Genomic DNA, 6000 nt, shown 5'->3' with positions numbered 1-6000 from the left:
GGTGAGGTCCATGTGCCTTTTATGTCATTGAAAAAAGGTATTTGCAATGAAGAAATCATTGGTATTGCAAAATTCTATCATGTGATCTTCAGCATCATTTCTGTCACAAGACCATATTTTCCAACTACTCATCCTTTCTCTTTGTTTCCAAGTTTTGCATTCTAATCATCAGTAACTATCAATGCATCTTGATTGCGTATTGCTCAATTTCAGACCAAAGACGTTGATAGACTTATTCAATTGCATCATCACTGGCTTTAGTGGTTGGTGCATAAATTTTATTAATAGTGGTATTACTGGTCTTCCTTGTAGGCATATTGATAGTATTCTGTCACAGACATGAACGTATTTCAAGACAGATCTTGAGATACTCTTTTTGACAAAGAATACAATCTTCAGTTTTTTGTTCCCATTATAGTAAACCATATGATTGTCCCATTCAAAATGGCCAATACCAGCCCATTTTAGCTCACTAATGCCTAGGATGTCGATCTTTATACCTTCCATTTCATTTTTGATGACTTCCAATTTTCCTAGATTCATATTTCATACACTCCACATTCTAAATATTAATGGATATTTATGGCTGTTTCTTCTTATTTTGAATTGTGCCTCATCAGCAAATGAAAGTCCCAAAAGCTATATTCTATCCACATCATTAAAGTCAACTCTACCTCGAGGAGGCAGCTATTCCCCAGTAGGATTTTGAGTGCCTTCCAACCTGAGGGGTTCATCTTCCATTACTATATCAATGTTCCACTGCTATTCATAAGGTTATATATATATAAGCCATTTTGAAGTAGTCTTCTTTTTCATATTGAACAGACGTCATTTTTTTTTTCACTATGGCACGTTCATCTTCCAGGAAGCCCACATCCACTTCAGGGCCTTTTTGCAAATCCTGTTGCTTCTGCCTAGAGACACTTTCCCTTACTCTGTGTAACTGACACCATCTTGCCATTCTTAGTGAGGGCTTCTTTTGTTGTTGTTGTTTTCCTTTGCATTGTTTTGTTTTTTAGGAAGAGCCTCTTTTTCAGTAATCTCCACTCCCACTCCCATTGCCCTCTTAACACATCACACATCACACAACTGATTTTTTATAACATGTATTACTATCAGGAATTATTTATTACCAACCTAGCGGTTACAAGTCTGACTGCTAACCTCAAACTCAGAAGTTTGAAACTACCAGGAGATAGCTTAAGCTTTCTGCTCCTGTAAAGATTTACAGCCTTGGAAACCCTGTATAGGATTGCTATGAGTTGGAACTGACTCCACAGCATATAATTGCCGCCACCACCATCTATCTCTTTTGTTTAAAATACAAATTCCATGAAAGTGATCTTGTCTTCTCTATTTTATTCTCATAATTTAAAACAGTGCTCTGCACATAAAAGGTGCTCAGTACATATTTTTTTAATGAAAAAATGAGTGTTGTATGGAAGACTATGTCTATTTTCAATTTTGGTAAGAACTGATCATTAGTAAAATGGAGTCATATCTGGTAGGACATGTTATTTTTTTAACTTTTTATTGTGAACTGAGTGAAGATGTACAAAGCAGATCATCGGTTTTACATTCAACAAATCATACACTTCCGTTCATCTCAATGACTGCAATCCCCAACGTAACATCACTTATCCCACTTGCCCTGTGTTCCTTGTTTCCATTCCTCCTTCTTTCCCCAGCCTTCTGAATTTTGTCCTTAGGTAAATGCTGCCCTTTTGATCTCAAATGGTTGACTATTCTCTGTTGTGTGTACCTCATTAGCATTGTTGTTCCCCTATATACCTATCTATTGCTTGGCTAAAAATTGAGCCACAGTGAAGAGTTCACTTCCGGACCTGAAGGATGACAAAGGGCCATGGTTTCAGGGTTCCACCAGTCTTTATCTAACCAGTAGGCCTGGTCTTTTTTATAGTTTTGAGTTTTGTTCTACATTTTCTCCCACTCTACCCAGGTCCTTCTAATGTGATCCCTTTCAGAGCAGTTGGTAGTGGTTGGTAGGCACCATCTAATTCTTCTGGTTTTGGGATCTTGGAGACTGGTGTTCCTGCAGTCCATTTAGCTAGTCTATTGGAGTAATTGTCTCCAAGTGTCTTCCATTCTTATCACTCTTTTTTCCCCCAGACAGAAAGAGATCAATAGTTGTACCTTACATGGTCACTCATGAGCTTTTAAGATCCCAGTAGGATATAAAACATTGTCTTCGTGGACTATGATCTGCCAACTGATTATGGTGTCTCAGAGACCACAGTCCTGAGTCCCAAAACCCAGCAAATCATCACCTCAAGGTGTTTGGCAATGTCTAGGAAGTTTTCATAACTTGGCCCCTGTAGGCTCTACCATATTCATGTATCTCCTCAGTCAAATCTTTATATATCTGTGGGCATACTCCCACTCTCCCTCCCATACCCATTCAGCCTGTGTGTCTGTCCATCTATCTTCCCATTGTTGTTGTTGTTGTTGTTAAGTGTTGTGGAGTTGATTCCAACCCATAGCAACCCTGTATAGGGTTTCCAAGGAGCAGCTGGTGAGTTTGAACCACCAACCTTGCAGTTCAAATGGCTTTGCAGTCTGGTGCATTAACCCACAGCACCACACCAGGACTCCATAGATCACTGTGATTGCAGAATTGTGCATATAACAGTATTTGCCTCTATTGCCTTTAACTATTGCATTCCTCCATAGGCAACTTTTTTTTATTTTTCAGCATTTTTTTGGCTGTACTTGAAAGTTAATTCTTCTGATTGTATTTAGAATCAACTTGTCAATAGTCTCCTTAAAAAAAAAAAAAAAAATCAATCCCATTGTTATCTTGATTGATATGGTGTGAAATTTATAGACAATTTGGAGAGAAAAGGAATCTGAATGATCTCACCCAGAATAAGATGGCTCTCTTTGGTTTGTCTGGCGATTCTGGCCTTCTTTAATGGTTTTCTAAAGGTGACTTTATGTTGCTGTCAATCAGTTCTGAGTCTGGAGACACCATGTACAACAGAGCGAAACACTGTCTCATCCTGTGCCATTTTCACAATCAGTGATATGTCTGAGTCCATTTTTTTTTTAATGTTTTATTGTGAATTATGTGATAGTTTACATGGGAGAACATTAGTTTTACATTCGTTCTATCGTATATCGTCTCATTGCCATGGTTACAATCCCCTCCATGCAATCCTTCCCCCGTACCCCCCAGGTCTTCAGCACACAGTCGCTCTCCCTCTCTGGATCTAAAGTCTCCAGCTGCTCCATTGCTCCACGTTATCATCTCTGCCTCCAGTTCAGGCATCACTGCTTCTCTGGGTAGGGTCCTGCTCTCTGCTCTTCTCCCTTGATGGTCCTAGGGACCTCCACTCCTAGACTGAAAAGTTAATCACTCCTCTCCTTGCTATAAAATGTCTACCTTTACATTTCCAACCCTCACAACCAATCCTGATAACAATTATTCACTATTGTTTCATAAGAGACCCGTCTGCATTTCCTTGCATCAGCCCCGGCTAGTCAGATTGAATACTACTCACTGGAGATTCTACCTTCCTCCAGGCCCTCTGGATCTAGGTTCCCTCTTGAAAGCTTGTAAGCCAGTCACTTCTTGCCTTTGTAGCCCCCCGCCCCCCATTTTGGGTAGCCAATGTCCAAGTTGCCCATCCCTTTCTACTCTGTGTGTGGAGGGGGTGGGATGCTTCTTGCTGTAAGGACTTGTTCCCTCTTTTGAGTTACTGCTTCCATAGGCATAGGTCAAGTTCATCAAATTGTATGAGAATCCTTTTTTTTTTTTCCTCTTCTTTTTACTTCTGGTTGAGCTCTGACTGAGTCCATTCTTGTAACCACTGTATTTGCAAGTAGATCACCAGGTCTTTCTTCTGACATATTTCTGGGTAGATGCAAACAGCCAATCTCTCCATTAGTAGCCAAGCACTTAACTGTTCATGCCTCCCAGGGACTCAAATAGCCACTGTATTTGAGTGCCTCCCAACCTAGGGTGAGTCCTGATGTGGCACTGTAGAATAAGCAACCTCAGTTTGGACTGCAGTGTTACTTTGAACCACAAGATCAGCTGTTGAAACTCATCAGCTGTTCTTCAGAAACCCTATATAGGGTTGGTATGAGTCAGAACCGACTGAACAGCACTTAACAACAACAATATTGGTTCCTAGTCTGTTGTGATCCATAAGGTTTTCATTGTCTCATTGTCAGTAAATTGCCAGGCCTTTCTTCCTAGTTTGTCTTAGTGTAGAGGTTCCACTTAAACCTACCCACTATGCATGACCCTGCTAATACTTTAAATCCTGATAGCATAACTTCCGGCATCATAACAACACACAAGCCACCACCATACAACTAAACTGACAGACGAGTGGTGCGTCTTTCTATCAATATCATTTAATACAGTAGCATGCATTCATGCAGACCACATTACCTTTCTGTTCCAACAGCACTTCAGATATGTAACATTACCTTCCAGTCATGACCCTGTGACTTGGATAAAAGTGATTCCTAAATCTGAAAGAAATTCATGATCTAAAGCTTGAAAAGGGTGAAGAGCAAGCATAGAACTAAGGAGTGATAACACTGAGAGGGGCACTTGGTAGGCACAACCTGTTTTGAACCTGAGAGAGAATCTCAGAAATTGCGTTGTTCAGGCACATCACTTTTTGTTACATGGAAAAGAGGAGGGAAAAGTGTAAACTTAGCTCATTTGAGGGGAGAAGAGTAGTGTAGGAAAAGCAACCTGGTGGCACAAATAGTTAAGCATGCAGCTGTTCACCAAAAGTTTGGTGGTTTGAACACACACAACTGCTCTGCAAGAGAAAGACCTAGTGACCTGCTTCCATAGATTAATGTTATTGTTGTTAAGTGTCATTGAGTTAATTCTGACTCATAGCAACACTTCATAGGGTTTCCACAGCTGTAAATCTTTACAGGAACAGAAAGCCTCATCTTTCTCCCACAGGAATGGCTGGTGGGCTTGAACCACTGGCATTGTGGTTCGTTGTCCAGTGATTATTCTGTAGATTACACACAACCAACAAAGCCCTATGTGGCAGTTCTACTGTGTCTATGGGATCATTATGAGTCAGCATGGACTCCATGACACCTAACAACAACAGCATGTGAGAAGAGATGGAAGGAGAAATATCTTAGTTCCAGAGCCTATCATCCTCCCCCAAGTTCAGGCAGTTTTATCCCAGAAATCTCTCTTCAATCTGGCCCCTCTTCTTCTTCCACTCTAGCTCATTAGTTCAAATGTTCAACATTTCTCCTCTACTTGTTCATCTACCGATTAATCCTCTCCCTGCAGTCTTGACCTTCCTCCCCTCTCCACATTACCCAGAATTCTCCTCATCAAAGAAGGAATCTCCTCATCCCTGTTTAACCACTTGTTCCATGCATATGTCCTGTGGACACCTCATTCCTTTACTTGCTATACAACATTCTTCACAACCTGTTCCAGTTTTACTCTCCAGCCTTATCTCTCCTGCTGTCTAACCCCACAAATACTTCAGAATAGGACACGCCTTTTGCCCTTGTCTTCCACTCGCTCTTTGGAATATCCTTTTCCAATTTCTGACCGCCTTTTGAGGTTATCCTCAAATGTTCCTCCTCTGGAGAGTCTGCATTCTGAGTCGTACTTTATTATAGCATTCTAGGATCACAATACCTGTTGATGTGACTCTTCAGCTTCACTAGAAAGGAAGGGAGCGTGTTAATTCATGTCTGGGTTCCCATCACCTAGCAATAGGGACTTGCATAAAGTAGGATGGATGGTTTGGTGAATGGAAACTGGACTAGGTAAATGTTTCGAAAGAGACCGGTAATCTAAGAAATTACGAAAAGGAAGTTTGCAACGAGCAAAAATGGACACCAGGGGGTGCTGAGACACCACAATAAAGAAGCCGGAGGGCGGGTCAAAAAAAAGGCGCACATTCTGCGAAGAGCCGGTGAGCGGCGGGCAGTGAAGTATCACGCAGCTGTAACCGCTCACCCACGTGTGCACCT

Source organism: Chrysochloris asiatica, unplaced genomic scaffold (genome assembly GCF_000296735.1).
Source record: "Chrysochloris asiatica unplaced genomic scaffold, ChrAsi1.0 scaffold00054, whole genome shotgun sequence".
Taxonomy (NCBI): Eukaryota; Metazoa; Chordata; class Mammalia; order Afrosoricida; family Chrysochloridae; genus Chrysochloris; species Chrysochloris asiatica.
The sequence above is the reverse complement of the archived record's forward strand: the minus strand, read 5'-3'. Positions refer to the sequence as shown.